The following is an 18,397-nucleotide window of genomic DNA, read 5'->3' as shown; positions in this document are numbered from 1 at the left end:
CATTTCCTAAGCCACTGTAAGGATGCACCTACTGATTTAATCATCAACATTTATTTTACGAAGTTTGCTATATTGGTTGATTGATTAATTTTTACCAAAGGGCAGATTACTGTGATCTTCAGACCGAAAACCAAACAACAAGGGGAAAAAGAAGAGTTGGACACTACTGGGCAAAATGTAAGCCATCAATAGAGTTTTTGTAAAAGGCATTTCATTCATTCACTTATTCAGCAAAACATTCATTGCACATTCATATTGTGTCTGAGATAGTGCTAGGTGCTGGGAATATATAAGTAATCAACAACAATAAAACGAAAATAAGAACTATCCCTACCTTAGTGAAGGAGGACGAGAAAGAGAGTGATAAAGCGATGAATAATTGAATTTTATAAACTGCTGGAAGATGCTAAATGCCATGAAGAAACAACAGGGTCAGACAGATTGGAACATGTGGGAGAGGGGGTTGCAGTTAGTTCTAGCGAGGTAGGTGTGCTTGAATAGACTTGAAGGAGGTGAGGGAATTAGGCAAGAAGCTGTGGAGGAGAGGAGTGTTTTAGGGATGGGGTACAGGGAACCTAAATTTGGGAATGTGCTAATGATTTAGGACCAGCTGAAGCTAATGTGTTTGGAGACGAATAAACCAGGAAGAAAGTAGCGGGAGGTTAAGGACAGGAGCAGGAGGGCATTACAAGTCATTGCCAACTTTAATTCTACTTTAGATGGGAACCTCTAACAGGTTTGGAGTAGAGACACAAAATGACTTATTTTAACAGGTTTGCTCTAGTTGCCCTGCTGAGAATGGACTGTAGGAAGTTAAGGGCAGGAAAGGTTACTTAGCTTTTATTTATTTATTTTTTAATGTTTATTTATTTTTGAGAGAGACAGAGTGTGAGTGGAGGAGGGGCAGAGAGAGAGACAGGGAGATGCAGAATCTGAAACAGGCTCCAGGCTCTGATCTGTCAGCACAGAGCCCGACTGGGACCCAGGGCTACAATTCAGGAATGGCGAGATTCATGACCTAGGCCGAAGTCAGAGGCTTAACCAACTGAGCCACCCAGGTGCCCCAAGGTTGCTTAGCATTAAAAAAAAATTATTGGAAGTTTGAATTAACAGCATGGTCTCAGGAAGATGTTTTGGGGAATTTAGCTTTATATAAAACTGTGAAGTAGGTAAATTAATCTGCAATATTCCTAGATTTTTCTTTTTATCACCTTTTTTTCTTACCTCCCTTCTATACCTTTCTCTTTGTTAAACTTGGTCTCACACATAAAGACAAGGATGTCTGTTTGCCTCTTCAATGACGTACCTACATTTTTCACCAGGAGTAACCCATGGGAGCAAATTTCAAAATGTTAAATTTCAAGCCTTTAAAAACAAGAAGATTTATTTTAGGGGAAGAAATTTAGACCTGTGTTCAACCTCAGTCAATTCTGATTCTTGATTTACTATAAAAGTTTCTCTCCATCAACCAGAAAACTAAATATAAAAATTTTTAATATGGCACACTATTTTTATTTGAGGCAGATTGTGCCTCAAATGTTCATTGAATTGTTAAAGGGAAACGATTAAGTGCCAGGCAAGAATCGAAACACTAGAAATAAAATTTGAATGAGATGCTGCATCACCATCCCTCAAAGTGCTCAGAGGATGGAGCAAGGACATTGGACGCTTAAAACAAATGCAGGGTTGGTGGGGAAGGATCTGTTGAAGAGGAAAGTGCCTGTAGCTCTGCCAGGACAGCCTCTTCACAACTTTTTCCCCGCTTCTACTTCTCTTCAGCCGTCCTCCCCATTCACCTCAATCCAATTTCTTCTCTTATTTCTGTGAACAGCACTATCTTCCCTTAGTTACATAGGCTCTGAAACCCAGAGGTGTCACTAACCTCTCCCTTTTCTTCACCTTTAACATTCTTTCACATAGGACCCATGCACTAGATATGAGTCTGCAATGTCTCTAACATCCTTTGAAACTCCCATGCACACAGTTCTATTCCTGATTGCCCCCCGCAATCCCGCAGAAACATTCTTTTTTTTTTAAGTTTTATTTTTATTAAGTAATCGCTACACCCAACATGGGACTCGAACTCATGAGCTCCAGATCAAGGGTTCCATGTCTTAGCACAGAGTCAGCCGGGTACTCCTCACAGACAAAGACTTAAAGTTATCGATTCCATCTCTTCAGTCTCTACCTGCTCTGATGTGCTTACATAAAACTTACAGCATATCTGGCATCATTCCAACTGCACATTAAACTAATAACTAATAATAAAAAAGAAAACAAGTAAAGTTTTCTATTTTCTATAGCATTAAGTACACATTGCTTTGCCTGACATTCATGATCTTCTGTGACCTGACCCTAACATACACTTTTAGTTCCATCATTTATTATTTTCTCACACATCCTACGAGCTATCTAAATCTGCCTGTTTCCTATTCCCCCCAAATGCTCTGTCTTTTATACTCTCTGTGCCTTATATTTATTTTCTCTCTCAAAATGAATTCATTTTCCCCTTAGAATCTCCTACCATCATTCAAGGCTCTAAAATCATCTTCCTCATAAAATCTTTCTTCAAGCACATATCTTTTTCTCTTAACCTATGTGATGGCAGCAACTGTGGCTTCATTATTTTTAGTTCTTAGTATTATTCCTTGAACTGGAATAAATACATATTCAATTAAATTAAATATAACAGTAATATATAAAGTAAAGCTTTAACTTCGTTCAAAAAAATCACATACTATTTTACTTCCCATGTACTCATTTTAAGTTTCAATATATTACTTTGTAATTATGTATATTATACTAGAGATGGAAATAACCCTAATGTCTTTTTTCACTAAATTTAAATACTGCCTTGACATTTGTTTCACACTAACAGTTATTATTGATTTAATAACTTAATGTGGAACATCCTGGTTTTAGTAGAACAATGTGAGATTGGACGTTAGTATTTATTTTTGCCACAAAATTATACATGTGCATTTACCAACCAGAGCATAAAGCACATGGATATAGTAGTATAGTTTCTAATACAAAGTAATCATGAAGGTATGTAGGAAAGAAGGAGAAAGCAATTCAAGGAAAATTATAATTAGGCAAAATCTCAAAAATCATGCTGTTTATAATTAGTCACGACAAAGTAACAGGTTATAAAACTTCAAGAGATAAACAGATTAGGAAATGAAAGTCAAACCCAAGAGTACCAGTGTCAATGAACAGAGTGAAAGAAAGTGGGTATTTATGAATTATACTAAAGGAATTTTAGATTAATGAAGGTGTAGAGAGGCTTCATCTTGTAAACATATCAATTGAGGTGAGTGGTCCATAAAGCTTTATGACTCTAGCATGAATTCTGGTGGAAAGAAATACTACAGTAGATCACGTTAATTTAGTTTTACTGTGTAAAAATGTGACAGCTTTTAAAATTGTTGCTTGAAAAATTTAAGGTGGTGCTTTGCTACATCAACATAAACACACAGGTGTTATTCTTTTTTTAATACTGAGCTAAGTACCCATGGCATTTATTCAAAATCTATGTCATATAGAGCTTTTCCTAATATTCCAACTTAATTAAAGAATTTTATTTATTTTATCTAAAGACACAAAATTTAGGGGCGCCTGGGTGGCGCAGTCGGTTAAGCGTCCGACTTCAGCCAGGTCACGATCTCGCGGTCCGTGAGTTCGAGCCCCGCGTCAGGCTCTGGGCTGATGGCTCGGAGCCTGGAGCCTGTTTCCGATTCTGTGTCTCCCTCTCTCTCTGCCCCTCCCCCGTTCATGCTCTGTCTCTCTCTGTCCCAAAAATAAATAAAAAACGTTGAAAAAAAAAAAAATTTAAAGACACAAAATTTCCATGGTACAGCAAATCATATTAGATGATAAAGTAGACTATTGAAAGCTAATACGGTTCAAATTCAAAACTTGATCACCCAACACAAAGATAGAAATGAATTTTGAATCCCACTGAATAAATTAGTTACACAAGTTACACAGATTTGAGCTTCCCAGATCTTTAACTACAGCTTCGTTTTAAAAAAACCCAAAAAAACAAAAAACAAAAAAAAGCATGGCTAACTTTATATAATATTGTAATAGTAAGTCTTGTATTTTTAATATGATGGTTGTGAGAATAAAGTTAGGTAATATACTAAATGGTCTGAAAATTAACAAATGCATAAGAGATCTGTCAATATTAAAATAGGATTGATTTTTCCAACAGGATTTTCTGTAATGTTGGAAACATGCATGTGGAATAGTACGCTGTTTGATATGGTAGCCACAAGCCACATATTGCTACTAAACACTTGAAATGTGGCTCTCTTGATTAAAGAAGTTAATTTTTCTTACATTTAATTTTAATTAATATAAATTTAAGGAGGCACACAGGGTTAGTGGCTACAATGTAGAACAGTACAGATCTAAAACTAATCTCTGAAATTTGACTTGATCATTTAATAACTCAAGGAATTCATATAGCTGCTACAAGTTTTCATTGCTTAGACAATCAGAATTTTCCCCCAGGGCTTGCAATGGGGATTTCAGATAAACTGTGAACCAGTCTCTTTTAATGTTAAATTATTAACAGACTAATTTGGCTATGAGCCAACTAAGTTTTTGTGCTACTTTAATCAAGTCATAAATACTAATTCTTAGTTTTCTCCATTGACAAATAGGTAGAAAAAGTGGATGAAGGTTTTAAAAAGTCAATTCAGGGGTGGTGGATGGCTCAGTTGATGAAGCATCAGTCTTGGATTTCAGCTCAGGGCATGATCTCAGGGTTCATGAGATGGAGCCCCGAATTGGCTCTGTGCTGACAGCATGGAGCCTACTTTAGATTCTCTCTCTCTCTCTCTCTCTCTCTCTCTCTCTCTCTCTCTCTCTCTCTCTTTCTCTCTGCCTTTCCCCCACTCATGCTCGTTCTCTCTCACTCTCAAATAAAGTTAAAAAAATAAAAGAACTAAAAAGTTAATTCGTGTACAAGACTTACAGGGACAGATTAATGGTGTGTTTTCAAATACATATCAGCTATCTTTAATCAAAGTAAATATGACAAAAAAATAAACAGTCCTAACTAAGAATTTTTTTTTTCTAAATAACTATTTTTTTTTTAATGGCAAATTGATTATTCTTTTGGTTTGGGCAAAAATAAACCTGGGGCTCCCCTTGCACTGGGCTTTTAATTAAAGACAAAGGCTTTGCTAGTGTTCTTGCTACACTTGGATGTTTGTGCCTGTGGGGAGCACACTTTACTCAGTCCTAAGATAATTTTTAAACTTTTCTAAGAATTCTGCCATTTCTGAGTTGAACTCAAAGCCAGTTGAGAAGCTGGGTCTTAGGAACCTTGCTTGAAACACTTTTTCCTGCTTCTCACATCCACACTTTAATCTTCCTCAACTAAGGTGGCTTGATAAAGCTCTCTTGGTCCGTGTGTCCTTTTAATTTCTAAACTGCATAGATACCTACCCACCCCCCAAAAAGAAATGTGTGGGACATTGAATCTTATCCCAGAACAAAGTTCCCTGGTATTTTTGTGTTCTTTATGACTTAGATTAACTTTAACTGTACAACTTTACTACTCAGAGTGTTGGCCTTGAACTAGTAGCCTGGCTTCCCCATGGAGTTTGTTAGAAATGCAGAATGTCAGGCCCCACACCAGATCTACTCAATGAGAATTTGCATGTTATGATTCTTACGTGTTTCATCAATAGGTACATAAAAGTTTATGAATTACTACTCTATAACATACCATCTTGCTTGCTCTGAAGGAACAAGAAGGTGTTATTTTTTAAATCTTGTTTATACCACTTCCTTAAATGAGCCAAACTTCATTATCCTCGGCCAATCTGTGTCCCATTTGTTTGTTCCAAATCATTTTATCCAATTCATTTCCCTCAGAATATTATTTTAAAAACTCAGATAAAGGGGCATCTGGGCGGCTCTGTTGGTTAAGCATCCAATTCCTTATTTCAGCTCCCTTGTTTGTAAGTTTGAGCCCAGGACCGGACTCTATGCTGACACCGCGGAATATGCTTGGGATTCTCTCTCCCTCTCTCTCTCTGCCCCTGCCCCCCCTGCTTCTTGTGTCTTTCTCTCTCTTTTTCTCAAAAATAAATAAATGAACATTTAAAATATAAATAAAAAATAAAACATCAGATAAAAAATCAGTTAAGTACATGAAAGAGCGAGTTCTTCATTCTTCCCTTATTATGAAGAGTAAAAGTGCATATTTATTGTCCCAACCTTTCTGCACACCACTCACTTAGGACAGCTTGACCACTAGTTTCTATAAACAGTGTCTGCTATCTCTTGGAATACCATCAAACTGTCCTAGTGATCTTTTATCCATTTTTAGTTAAATGCTCCTTTATAAAGTCTTTGATTTTTCTCTCTCAAAATATTTTAAGTATCCTATGACACATTCATTCCTTCATCTTTAAGTTGACCTTTCTCCTTTTGTTTACTTCTGTGTTATTTGGGATCTAGCTGCAGGATAAGAAAAGACATATGGGTGCCTCAACAATTGCTGTTGGTTGGTTTTGCTTACTCTTCATAATCCAAGAGGAAAGAAGAGAAAGCATTATCATCTTACCCATTTTTATCTTGATATATTTGTGACATGTCATAGGATATAGTGCTTGTTGTATAAAATGACAGTTAGAAATAAATGAACTTTGTTATATTAAAAAAAATTTTTTTAATGTTTATTTATTTTTGACAGAGAGAGAGAGAGACAGAGCATGAGCTGGGGAGGGGCAGAGAGAGAGGGATACACAGAATTAGAGCAGGCTCCAGGCTCTGAGCTATCAGCACAGAGCCCGACTTGGGGCTTGAACTCACAGACCTTGAGATCATGACCTGAGCCAAAGTTGGTCGCTCAACTGACCGAGCCACCCAGGCGCCCCATATTTTTTTTGTTGTTGTTATTTGATGTGGACTATCCCTGCAGGTTGTCTTGAATTATTATTGTACAAATAATAAGAGAAAAACAAAATCCTCTTAAATATGTCATACAGTGTATGTCCTATAGTTACCTTAAATATCCTGAACATAAAAGCATAGGAGAAATTTTGATAGTTAATTTTTTTTCTATTATTGGAATCCTAACCCTCTTACATATAAAATAATAAAAATTTTTAAAAGTTAAAAAGGCAAAGACTCCTGGGTGGCACAGTTGTTTAGACATCGGGGCTTTTGATTTTGGCTCAGGTCATGATCTCATGGTTTGTGGGTTCGAGCCCTGTTTTCAAGTACGCTGACAGTGCAGAGCCTGCTTGGAATTCTCTCTCTCCCTCCCTCTCTTTCTGCCCCTCCCCTATTTGCTCACTAGCACTCTCTCTCTCTCTCTCAAAATATACTTAAAAAAAAATTTAAAGCGGTAAACAGAGAAGACTTTTACCTCCTATTAGATCAATATTCTTTTCTGCTGTTCAGCCATATTCACTGATAACAAATCTTGTATTATATAACTAAATATCTCCTGTTATAGTTTAGGTCTATTTTGTTTAATGCAACTCTTTTGTAAACCAATGTGAGCAACTGAACAACAAAAAATTTTAGCCAAAATTTGGCTTAAAAAAAGAAATCTATTTTTTCTGGTATTTCTCATTTTGACTTACCTACTTCAAAAACAATTGCTCCAGGGCACCTGCGAGGGTCGGTAGGTTGAGTCTGACTTTGGCCAATGTCGTGACCTCACAGTTTGTGGGTTTGAACCCCACATCAAGCTCTGTGCTGACAGCTGAGAGCTGGAGCCTGCTTCAGATTCTGCGTCTCCCTCTTTCTCTGCTCCTCCCATGCTTGGACTCTGTCTCTCTCTGTCTCTCTCAAAAGTGAAGGAACATTAAAAAAAAAAATTGCTCCCATATTTTAAGTATTTTCCAACTTGGCTAAGTGTTCTTATGCCTACATAATATCATTTATGCCTTGATTTATAATTGCTTTGTAGCATTGTTTATTGATTTTCTTGTATTTTCAAAATCTTTTCTAATATGTATGAAATACATCTCTCAAAATGCAGCCTGTAGCAAGATATATTTTATATTTCAATTTATTAATAATGATAGGTTTTGTTTCTTTAATTGACATTTCTGATAAACATGTTTTTGGTTTGGTTTTGTTCACAAAATAGTTTGCTGAATAAATTTAGTAGCTTCAGTCTGATGTTGCATTAATTTTTATTATTTTATCTAGAACTATATATTGAATGCTAAAGAAGAGTAAGGAGAATGAGTAAATGAAGAATAGAGGAACAAAACTCTTATTATTGTTTTCTTTCTTATTGTGATAACCATTAAAGAAACATCCTAGTACAATTTAATTTTGTTTAAATAAGTTTCTAATAAGCTTAACGTGTGTTATAGTCTAACAAACCAAATATATTTGGCAATTGACCTTTGGTTAATGCTGATTGCTTTGGTATAATTCATGAAATAACAGAAATGTGTCCTACATGATGGACTTAGGGAAAATAGAATGTCAAAATTATGATGTTAATTATGGGAAATCGTACAGGTAACACTGGTTATATGAAGGAGACTGCATTGATCACACTGTGTTATCCTAATTAAAACCCACAGAGAAGCTGTATCTTAGCCCATTCCATTTGACTTTGTGGATTGGTCCTGAGTTCTGGGACCCAACAGGTGATCAATCACTGGATAGGATCCATCATGCCTAACAGCAGGAAATATCATGGGATTCATGGAATATTACCAGGATGCTGATGATGTGGCGACTAAAGTCCCAGTCGCCTGGGTGGCTCAGTAAGTTAAACGTCTGACTCTTGGTTTCAGCCCAGGTCATGATCTGAGGGTTCATGGGTTTGAGCCCCACTTTGGGTTCTGCATTGACAGCTATGGGGCCCGCTTGGGATTCTGTCTCTCTCTCTCTCTGCCCCTCCCCTGCTGTCTCTCTATTGCTCTCAAAAATAAATCCATAAACATTTTTTTTAAATATTCATTATGGGTAACAGCTAGTGTCTTTTCTCATGTAAAATTACTCAGTATAATTATTTGAGTGAATTATATCACCAAATATTTTAATAAAAATTTGTGTATTCATAATGTAAACATCCACGGAGTGCATGCTATGAGAACACTGTGCTAACTGCTAAAAAACAGGTAAAAATTAAGGTTAAAGGTTAAACTTAAAGTAAACAAATTAAAATTAGAGCTCATATTATTTCATGAGCTACTAAAGCAATGAACATTGTTAACAAACGACCAATTTCTAAAAAAAAAATTAGTATTACAAAAGATACTCAGGCAAGATAGAATTTTATTTGAAAAAATATTAGCATCAAAACTGTGTCTATTAAAAAAAACAAAGAAAATAAAGCTAGCATAATTGGTTATAATATCTTATTCAAAACAATATGATATAGGCTAATTCTTCAAGACAGTAATGAAATACAAGTATAAAATATCTAATTTAACTTGTGATTTAAATCAATCTCTGCCCAAAACAATAGTTTATAAATAGATATTTCTCTTAGTGTATTGACAGAATTCTGGTGTTGTCTTAATTCTGCAGTGGCTACATGTGCTTCATCTTTAATTTGTTAGGCATTTTTGAGGCCATCTTTATCCTCATTAAGTATTTTTTTCAATATAATTGAGAATATGGGTAGAAATAGTCATTAAATTGATAAATGTAATCAACAGATTCATTTTAAGTAATTAAAAGATTGTAAATTCACAGGAATTAATTATTAAATTTTCTTTTAAAAACTTTTTATTTTAAACATGTTACATTATTTTCAGGTGTATAATATAGTGATCGAACAAATTTATATATTATGCTATGCTCATCACAAGTGTAGCTACTGTTCGTCTCCATTCAGCACTATCATAATACCATCAACTATATTCACTATGCTGTACCTTTTTTTCCCCATGACCTATTCAGTCCATAACTGGAAGCCTCTATCTCCTATTCCCATATATACCCTGTCTTCTTAATTCATTCTTAATTCTTAATTCTTCTTAATGTATCCATCTATTGATGGACACTTCCATAACTTGGCTATTGTAAATAGTACTGCAATAAACATAGAGGTGCATATATATTTTCAAATTAGTTTTTTTGTTTTCTTTGGGAAAATAACGACTAGTGAAGTTACTGGGTCATTATTTAATTTCCGTCAAAATTATTCTGGTTTTAGTATATCTGGGAGACTTTTAAGTATATGTTCATTCTCAAAATACAGCTTGAAAAGATTGACCTGACCTAAATTATCCTTAAAATAAGTGTGTATTTTTAAGTAAAGATTATTCTAATCTAGTAATTTATAGAAACCTTAGATTTAAACAAATCCTGGAGTAAATTAAATCTATATTATCATAAAACCAAAGAACAATCATATAATGAAATCTAGTCACTTTTTGTTTTCTTTAGACAATGCTTTAACAGACCCAATTTTATCCAAGTATTTTAGTATAGGAGGAGCTTACTCTAATATATAACTGAAATAAAATACCACTTTTTTTTACATTTAGATTATAGCTATTCCATTATAATCACCTTCCATCAGATGTGAAATCAATTTTTTAATAATTGGAAGAAAAACAACTCAACCTAAATATATGTGTGTGTATATATACACACATATATATATATATATTGTAAAAAAAAAAAAAGCTCTTACAGGTAATAAAACCCCTGATTAATATGGCTTTAATTTTCAAATGTTAAATTAAATTTGATTTTAAAAGTATGATTAACTTTCCCAGTTTTGCCTGATACTGTCTCAATTTTAGGACTTAAAATTTTTGCACTCTGGGAAGCTCTTTAGTGTCAGGAAAACCTGGATGGTTGGTCATTGTAATGTGACATTAGCTTTATTACTTACATTTTTTTTAAATGTTTTTATTTTTGAGAGAGAGAGAGACAGAACATGAGTGGGGAGGGGCAGAGAGAGAGGGAGACATAGAATCTGAAGCAGGCTCCAGGCTCTGAGCTGTCAACACAGAGCCTGATGCAGGGCTTGAACTCACAAACCGTGAGATTATGACCTGAGCCAAAGACACTCAACTGACTGAGCAACCCAGGCGCCCCTATATTAAAGGTGCCCCTTTAATATTTTCAAGGTGAAAATATGTCCTATATGGAAATCCAGAGCATATTGAGGTTTATATAGTGACAACTTTAATATTAATCACAAATACCTCCATTTTTTAGCATTCATTAAGTGAGCATTTGTGTTTTAAAGCATTATTTCCAATATTTAAAACATCAATAGATCATACGCTCTGTATTTTAGTAACTTATAGCCTAATCAAAGAGCCAAGCATATGATATAATACAGTATAATTACCTGCTAAGATTTTTTTTAAGCACGTAGAAGCCCTCAGTACTTTGCTTTTTTTCCCTTTTTGTTATACTTTCTAAGTATAAAGTAAATACTGTGTATATTTCCAAAGAGTTCTGAAATAGTTGTGTAGAACCTTTTGACATGTTTTAAGATTTAAAATAGATTTGAATTCACTTAGACTGGTATTGGTGCCTTTAAACAGTCACGTTGATGGAAATATTTCTACACTATTTGATTTAATTTTTGTCATTTGGCTTTCATGCATGCCTCTCTATACATCCCCAGACTGAATGGTCTATACTCAATAGTAGCCAGGCCTGTACTAGTCTTAAATATTTTTTTTAAGATTTCTTTTGATGTTTATTTATTTTTGAGAGAGAGAGAGAGGGAGACAGAGAGAGAGTGTGCTTGAGCGGAGCAGAGAGAGAGAGACACAGAATCTGAGCAGGCTCCAGGCTCTGAACTGTCAGCACAGAGCCCCATTCAGGGCTCGAACTCATAAACCATGAGATCATGACCTGAGCTAAAGTCAACACTTAACCAACTGAGCCACCCAGGTGTCCCAGATATTTTACACTTTCATTTTCCAGTTTATACTCAAAGTAAACTTTTTTTTTTCTTAAGTGCTTATTTATTTATGAAAGAGAGAGAGTGTGTGAGTGGATGAGGGGCAGAGAGAAACAGACAGCGAGAGAGACAGAGAGAGAGAGACAGAGAGAGACAGAGAGAGAGAGAATCCCAAGCAGGCTTTGCGCTGCAAGCACAGAGCCTAACACAGGGCTCCAACCCATGAACTATGAGATCAGGACCTCAGCCGAAGTTGGAGGCTTAATTCACTGAAGCCATCCAGGTGCCCCTCAATATAAACTCTTAAGAATATACATGCACACATATGCACACACACACATATATGTATCATAGAAAGTATCAACCTATTGTCAACATCAACTATAATATTAAAATCCTAACTGAAAAAAAGAAGTCTTCATATATATTCAGATTATCTAAACTTTACACTAAACATTGTAATTTTGGAAATTAGGATTTTAATCCTATGCTACGTAGAAGAAACAGTAATTTGAAAAAAAATGTATCTTCACTTTTTCAATTTATTTTCCAATAAAATGTCACTTTCAAAAAATAAAGTATGATTATACAAGTTGATAATTGTCAAATTAAAAGAAACAACAAAAGCTTTGAACACATATGAGCCTTAGATACTCACTCCATCTGGGAGGAATTAAAGAAGACCCTCACAGAGAAGATGTGATAATTTAGGAAAGCCAGAAATTGCTAAGGAAGAGGAAATAAGGAGGGATTTCTAGGATTAGGAGTGTAGAAGGATAAGCCATACTCAGGCTGTAGTGAGAAAGTTAGTGCTATTGTAATATAGGATAGATAATATGGAAATACTCATTTTGGCTTTTTCAGAAAGACCTTTGATGGCAATGCTTGAGCAGATAGATTCATAGTATGTCCAGTGATTTAGGATGGAGAGTATATGCTCATGGATTTATCAGAATCACCTGGGAGGATCTTTAAATTACAGAACCCTGCACCCCCAGAGAACCTGCTAAGCAGGTCTGAGGTGCCAGCAGTTTGTATTCATGCTTTTGTAATGATTTTTAGATGATTATGATGTCCATGGAGATTGAGAGCCACTAAATTTGAGCCAACAATGGTAATTAAGTATTTGAATTACATAATTTCATTTAACTTAAAAAAATATCTCTGAAAGTTTTGAGCAGAATCAATAGGCAACAAAGATTTCATTGAACGATGCAGCTGAGAGGTAAGAGACTATTAAGATTTTGTCAAGGTAGCAGGGAGTGGTGTTCTGGGAGAAATTTTAAAAATGGAGGACGCTCTACTCTGCCTGATGCTTAAGAGTACAGTTTTGTGAAGACTTGTTTAACTTATTCATTTTATTCCACTTTCTGATAGAGTTGATATGGCACAAATAGAGTACAAACATTGTCTCATGAGTATTAATCCATAATATGCCCAAAAATGTAGATACTCTTTCTCTTATGCTTTCCTTTAGATGTAAGTTTATTTTTTCTTTCATTATTGTATATATTCAACCACCTAGCATATAATTTTTGATTGTCTATAATATGCCAAATAGTACTAACTAGATGCAGTTTCCATTTGTAACACAATAATGGTATGTTTTTGAAAGAACCATGTTTTTCATACAGGTATTTTCATTAAATTGCTCTCCCTAATCCACTTTGCTAAAGATTTAGAAAGGCCTTTATAAAATGATACCACCATTCTGGAGAACAACTTAACTGTAGCTATCAAAAACATTTGAAATGTGCAACACATAATAGTTATTTATTTCTGCAAGTAGTTAGGTATTGCTATGGTTACTGAAGTAGTATTCTTACCACATATATTTTGTATTGTTGGGTGACTATAAAGCAAATGCTATGGCAACATTGAATGTATATCTCTTTTCCAGTACAACAAATGTATACAGATATTCTTGGACTGAAAAGTAATGGCTGGTGTGTCAGGAGGGAAATATATTGTGTAAACAACATGCTCCATCTAAGGTTCCTTTTGCCAATTTACCACCTTAATGCGCAACTATCTCTAAATCAAATAACCTTGGGCAGTAAATAGAGGCCTGCTTTTAGAAGTATTGGCAAAGAAATACCTTTTTTTTATTTGTTACAAAAAAAAAATGTTCTTTCTGGTTTATGTACATTTAGTACAAAAAAGCACGGCAACAGTAAATCCCTAGTGGTACTAATTCTTAGGGATTATAACACATAGTGTTAGAAATAACCAGATATAGCCCACATAGGATTCTAATTATTCCCATTTATGGGTATATAATAATTAAGAAGTAAAGATGCCTACTTTTATCAACATGTTATTAGTTTATATTTTATATTAGTGAAATGGCAATAACAAACTTTTATCATAAATGATGGCAGACAGTATTTTTGTTTTCATGCTTTCTGTGTACTTTACCATATTACTGTGTTCTTTACCATAACACTTCTTTTATCATAACACTTTCTTGAAGAAGTTTATTTAGTATATACAAGATGTTCTAGGGGAGCCTGGGTGGCTCAGTAGGTTGAACATCAGACTTAGGCCTAGGTCGTGATTTCACAGTTGGTGAGTTGGAGCTCGGTGTCAGGGTCTGTGCTGACAGCTCAGAGCCTGGAGCATGTTTCAGATTCTGTGTGTGTCTCTCTCTGCCTCTCCCCTGCTCGGGCTCTGTCTCTTCGTTTCTCTCAAAAATAAATAACATTAAAAAAATTAAATAAATAAAGATGTTCTATTGTGGTCTTCCTAACTTTTTCACATAAAATCTGAAATTAATCTACATTTTTACAAAGATATGTAAGTTTTAAGTTCATAGAAGGTAAAAATATGCTACGCCTGGCATGCGTCTGTTTGGCAGCAAAATGGTCAAGAAGCTAAATGAATATGCCCTCAAGTCTACAAGTACAAACTAAATCTGGTCAGCAGGAGAGACACTTAGATACTAAATTTGAGACAGGTAACATTTTGGAACTTCAGGTGCAACACAGGATTGGTAAAATGCATTTTCTGTATGGTCTGTTAGTAATTGTTACATATTTTCATTACATGGGTAATGAATTGATATGTACAGAACAGGTGTATATAATTTAAAATTGACATTATTCTAGAAAATAAACAAAATAAGTTGTTATAGTCATTACTGAGTACAGAGAACAACAAAAAAGTTTGTATCAATAGAAGAAATCAAACAATCCTTGAATATAAAATGTCCCAATATTATTTCTGACTTTTAGGGGGACCTGGGTGGCTCACTTGTTTAAGTGCCTGACTTTGGCTCAGGTCACGATCTCGTGGTTCGTGAGGTCCAGCCTCACGTGGGCCTCTGTGCTGACAGCTCAGAGTGTGGAGCCTGCTTCAGATTTTGTGTCTCCCTCTCTGTGCCCCTCCCCCACTCACACTGTCTCTCAAAAATAAACAAACATTAAAAACAATTAAAATAAAAGAATATATCACCATTTTTGTACTGTGTATCACCTAAGCCTAATATTTATGCAATGCAATAGTGATATATTATCATTATGTATTAATTTTAATGTATATACTGAATTAAATTGATGTATTTCACCTATTTTTACTTTCTTCAGTGAAACATTTTTTTTTGTCTTATGACTGTCTTTGCCCTTTTGTAAGAATGAGCAAAAATATTAATTAGGAATTAGTTGTATTCAACATACCATGACATTACAAAATAGCTTACCAGTGATATTAATAAGTTCTTGGCCTATTTTTGTTGGTGAAGAACTAACAGATTAATTTTGATAGTTGAATATACTTTTTAGTATCAAATCTATTTTTATGAATTCTGTGAGTGGATGTTTCATCCAAAATTTCTAAAATACTTCTTTTTTTGTTGCTTTCTTTCAAGTTGTAAAACAACCAGTGTGGATTTTTTTAAGTTTATTATTTATTTTGAGAGAGAGAGAGAGAGAGCACAAGAGTGAGGGAGCCAGGGAGGGGCAGAGAGAGAGAGAGAGAGAGAGAGAGAGAATCCTAAGGAGGTTTCGCATTGTCAGCACGGAGCACAATTTGGGTCTCGAACCCATGAACCGGGAGATCATGACCTGCACTGAAATCAAGAGTCAGATGCTTAATTGACTGAGCCAACCAGGCATTCTGAACATGGGATTTTTTTAAATAAAGCTGAAAATTTAAGTAAATTCTGCTAATACTACATCTTATTAGAAATCAGTAAAAAGATCATTACTTCATTCCTTATGAAATAGGACTCTGATTTTCTTTAGCCATTATTTCCATTATAAGAAACAACAAATATGGCAAAAATATATTAGGAGAAATGCCCCAAGGCATGACTGGAGAGTTGAATACATTATACACACTACTTTGGCCATATAAAAACAGTCGATGATTTGTAATTAACGATAGCCGCCTGGTATTTACCAATGAAGCAGTTAATGAGCACTCCTGTAGTAGCATTAAGGAGACTGTAACACTAGACTGAAGTTATCCAATCTACTGAATACAGTGTGCAGTGTGCTGATTTTACCATGGATAGGGAAGAAATTATCACAATTTCTCAAATTTAAGATGTGTGTTGAAATAAAAGTACATCATTCTTTTAATCATTTTAAAAAATTTATCTTCCAAAACATGGCCACATGGCAAGCCTGGGGCACTAAATTTTGAAGATAGATATGTCCATGCCCTGCTGTCACACAAGATTATACTTTTCTAGCTCCACTGTTGCTTTATAGCTGAGAGCAGGAGAAAAACATGACAGAGTATGGCCGTGTCTCTAAACCATACCTTTCTGAGATTTTGAAGAATTTAAGGAATTCTTCACCTACCCTCCTTCCTACCCTTTCTTTTCACACTAATTAAAATACTTTGCAAGCTTTTTTACAGCATGTTTTGCCTGTATTATCAAGGCTCTGAAATAAGACCCTTTGTTGTGGTTTCATCATCTTAGTGGGGATGCTTCTAATTAAAGATGGCATTCCACATTCTGTGTTGTTCCTGAACTGCTTTACTGATTTACTTTCTCTCGTACCTGAGATCATTTAGAACAGGCTTTCTCCGAAATGGAAGTAGGCCTTTCCCTTAAGCTGAAGTCTTTCCACATTTTTAACATATGCCTTTAACTTACTAAGGGTACAGAATTAATTACTAAGGGGTGCAAATAAACACAATAAATACAAGTGCATTTATTAGGTTAACGTTCTCTACTTGTTGCTGAAGTGTTTTCAGTAGAATCCAGATACACATGAAGAAATGATCTCAAAAAAAGAAATAACTCAAAATGTAAAAGTTACTTTGAGTATAATTTAAGTTATTATTCAATCCAGGCACACAATTCATATTCTCTCTGTCTCCCTCTCTATGTCAATCTCTCTCTCTCTCTCTCTCTCTCTCTCTCTCTGCCTCTATCTTTTTCTCTCCTCCCACCCCTACCAGGGGGCTAGAAAAATTAAACTATAATGTTGGGATTTCTGTGTCAAGGTTAAAGAGAATCACTTCAGAAATTAAAGGCGTCACTCATATTTGAAAAACTTTGTAAGAGATCTCTGGAGGCATGCACCAACATGTTAGCTTAGTACATGGAAAAATAAATTGAAAAAGAAAAACCCTGAAGTAATTATGTCCTCAAAGTAACTTCCATTTTAAAAGAAAATAATGTCTTTTATCCACAAGCAAATAGAAGGTATAACTGGATATATAACAATATATTACCTTTTTTATGATACGTAAGTTGTGCAATGCAAACTACAGCAAATAACTTGAATGACATGTATATGGGTAAAATCTTTGTAGATATATGTAGTTGAGTTTTGTTGTTTGTGGTTTTGTTTTGTTTGTATTTGTTTTTCTTGTAGCTAGCTTCTAGGAATGGCATGATCCAAGTATAAATTAAGAAATATATATGCATATATATATATTTTTTTAAGAGGCCAACATATGTATATTTTTAAAAAAATTTTAATGTTTATGTTTATTTTTGAGACAGAGACAGAGCATGAATGAGGGAGGGGCAGAGAGAGGGGGAGACACAGAATCCAAAGCAGGCTCCAGGCCCTGAGCTGTCAGCACAGGGCCTGATGCAGGGCTCGAACGCATGAACCTCGAGATCATAACCTAAGCTGAAGTCGGACGCTCAACGACTAAGCCACCCAGGTGCTCCAAGAGGCCAACATATATTGACTTGGAACTCTGACTCATGCATTCACTTGAAATGTACTCAAACTTACATTTCATAGTCATATATTAGGAACTGGTCTTTTATTTATGTTGGGAAGCCTCTGCTTTCTGTTTTGGCTGATTTCTTTCCATATCGCTCCATGTACACCTTCCAACTTTCTTCATTCAAATTTTGAAATTGTTTTTATTTCATTAATTTCACTAGCAAAGGTTCACAGGGGACAAGAATTAGCTTTAGATATAGCTATCAAAAGGCCCCATCATTTGTGTATCTTTACAGTGTCACTGTAAATAGTCTAGACATTTTCCTTACTACTGAATTAGAATTGCAACGGCAACGGCTGTCTGAGAGTGTGTTTAATTATGAAC

At 34.9% G+C, this 18,397-nt stretch overlaps 1 protein-coding gene and 1 long non-coding RNA gene across 5 annotated transcripts in view; one reads left to right on the top strand and one right to left on the bottom strand.

Moving 5' to 3' along the window:
* GRID2 (glutamate ionotropic receptor delta type subunit 2) overlaps positions 1–18,397 on the top strand; it is a 1,443,376-nt gene that overhangs the window by 596,985 nt on the left and 827,994 nt on the right. The window lies entirely within an intron of this gene.
* LOC122237989 overlaps positions 1–18,397 on the bottom strand; it is a 66,661-nt gene that overhangs the window by 34,384 nt on the left and 13,880 nt on the right. The gene's annotated exons all lie outside the window — the stretch shown is intronic.

The sequence above is a fragment of the Panthera tigris genome, chromosome B1 (genome assembly GCF_018350195.1).
Source record: "Panthera tigris isolate Pti1 chromosome B1, P.tigris_Pti1_mat1.1, whole genome shotgun sequence".
Lineage (NCBI taxonomy): Eukaryota > Metazoa > Chordata > Mammalia > Carnivora > Felidae > Panthera > Panthera tigris.
The sequence above is the reverse complement of the archived record's forward strand: the minus strand, read 5'-3'. Positions and strand labels throughout refer to the sequence as shown.